Here is a 2,500-nt window from a genome sequence, read left to right as displayed (position 1 = left end):
GACCCTATACATGTCTCAATTGCTCTTGATTTCTTTCTTACCACTCTTAATTCTGTGTTGTCTAATCCTCGCCATGCCAACAAGCACTGAGCTTCCGTCAATAATCAATCCATCTTCAGACAACGATGGCGCCTGGTCGTTATACCAGTTAGCCACGAAAATTGAAGGTATAAAGGATCGCAGCGTCACGACCAAAACATCCAAATATGTTCGAACCTTTAGAGTCCAAAGAATTCAGCAATTAGCAGAAAATTGTCGATGAGTGTCTTTGTGTGCGTAGTTGTTTTGCTAGAGGTAGTAGTACAGCAGCATCAGTGGTAGTCACAGTGGTTGGTTAGTGGCAATAGTGGTGGAAATAAATGGTAGTGGTAACGGTAGTGGTGGTGGTGGTAGTGGTAGTGGTAGTGATAATGGTAGTGGCAGTGGCAGTGGCAGTGGCAGTGGCAGTGGCAGTGGTAGTGGTAGTGGTAGTGGTAGTGGTAGTGGTAGTGGTAGTGGTAGTGGTAGTGGTAGTGGTAGTGGTAGTGGTAGTGGTAGTGGTAGTGGTAGTGGTAGTGGTAGTGGTAGTAGTAGTAGTAGTAGTAGTAGTAAAACACTGAAGATGTAGGTCTTTTGTTCACACCCTTCGCGTTTATCTTTGCTTCCCTCAGATGGGTGCTTTAGTACGTTTAGTCCATGCAGTATTGATAGCATCAGCAAAATGTGTTGTTCTTGCAATATTTGCGGTTATTGTTAGCATACACACGAAATCCTTGCGACTTTTACAACTTTCTTTGCCAGCCAATGTTGCTAACGCTCTCAATCTTAGACAAAAGTGACTATGCGTCACCAAACGCGATACTAAGTTAAGAATTTTTCAAATTACTCAAAGAAAAAGGACTCTTACCGATATTGAAAAGTGATTCTCCAAATTTACTGTCATTTCATAGGCGGCACTATCACGGTGACTGTATGCAACCACAAGTAACAGAAAAAGAAACAACAAATAAAGCAGCACTTCCTTGATGACCTGTGACGACTTTATTTCTTTCATTCTCCTTAGCTTTGCCTTTTTCAACGCCTTTTCCGATAGTGGCTGAAACTCTTCAACACAGGTGTTATCATCAAACTGGTGAAATGAATAAAGAATGAAGTGATCATGATTGATAGCGACTTCATTAAAGATTGTGCCTTTCGGTGTCATCGATGAACTTTTCTGATTTTCGTAAATCATTACTGATTAAAAACGTTTGGCTGGATGGTAGGCACATGGTGACGATGTTGCATGGCATTATAACAGGAAGTTTCATTGCAAATTCTAGCTTTTGTCAAGCTATTGAAAAAGTGGGACACGCGATTTAATCGATCAGTGATGCTATTTCAATGCGAGAATCCTTTGTTCCCAAAGTTACATTTAAGAAGGAAACCTCTGTTCCTTCTTACTACTTGCTTCTAAAGCCTCATAGATCCCATTCTATGCCTTCAAGGAATGAGGAAAATATACTGAACATAATAGGGCTTATTTTCAATTAAAAATAGCCCAAGCAGATTTCCTTTGATCTCAGCATTTCTGAAGTAGTAATTATGGCACAGAAGAAAAAGATACCAAAACACCAGAAATAAGAGTTTGGTTCGGTCCTGGATGCAGGACTGAAGGAAATGTATGTTTGACGTCGGCTTAGAAATAAAACGATAAAGTCCAAAAGCTAAAGAGTAATGTAATGTCTTACCATTTCCTTGGGAAAAAGTTCTTTTTTTACGTCATCGATCCCGCTATTTCTGGATGAAAAAGGCTTGTGCTTTTCTTTCAAATCCAAAGAAAACTTCATGATAAACGCAATTGCTGCTGAAAACATAAAAACCTTCACTGGTTGGCAAATTGCTGCGTCCTGTACAAAAGAGAAAAAGAATGAAAGTAGCCACTGCTCAGATTTTTCCTTTCCCCATTGCAACGAGTAGAGTAACGTAAAAAATCCAGATGCGCCCACGGATACGAAACACAACACCCACGCGGTGCAGAACAAGAAACAGTAGAAGTATTTATTCTCCTTTATTTTAGTTTTCTGTTGTGACTTTTCCATCCTGGATCAAAGAAATTTGTTGTTGTTGATGTATGTGCATCTTCGGAAACTGGTGTCTTCAAGATGTCAGGAGGCCGAATGGTCGTTTGCAAGTGGGTACCGTGGGAGCTTGGTCGAATTTTATTGGTACATTTTAGTGTTGAGTTTCTAAGGTTTAACTGATGAGTAGCGCCATTTGACCCTGCCTTTTGGAATGGACTCTTCAACGTCTCCTTCTTGGCTGATGTAGAGGTCGATACTTTGCGAAACACATGAGTCAAGATAAAATTAAAGGGAACAATAATCAGGCCGCTTTGTACTCCGACGACAAGATGGCGCAGGCTCAACTTGAAAGGGCCTAAAACAAAAACTGAGGAATTGTCTAATGAACCATCGTCATAAAACATAGCATTTGTGATCATGGCGCAGAACAGAAGAGATAAACAGCACGAAGCCCGCTG

At 40.6% G+C, this 2,500-nt stretch overlaps 1 pseudogene; it reads right to left on the bottom strand.

Moving 5' to 3' along the window:
* The window catches only part of LOC138019472 (polycystin family receptor for egg jelly-like), a 40,243-nt pseudogene that overhangs the window by 2,218 nt on the left and 35,525 nt on the right, over positions 1-2,500 (bottom strand).

Source organism: Montipora capricornis, chromosome 10, assembly GCF_036669925.1.
Source record: "Montipora capricornis isolate CH-2021 chromosome 10, ASM3666992v2, whole genome shotgun sequence".
Taxonomy (NCBI): Eukaryota; Metazoa; Cnidaria; class Anthozoa; order Scleractinia; family Acroporidae; genus Montipora; species Montipora capricornis.
This window is presented reverse-complemented; position numbering and strand designations above follow the sequence as displayed.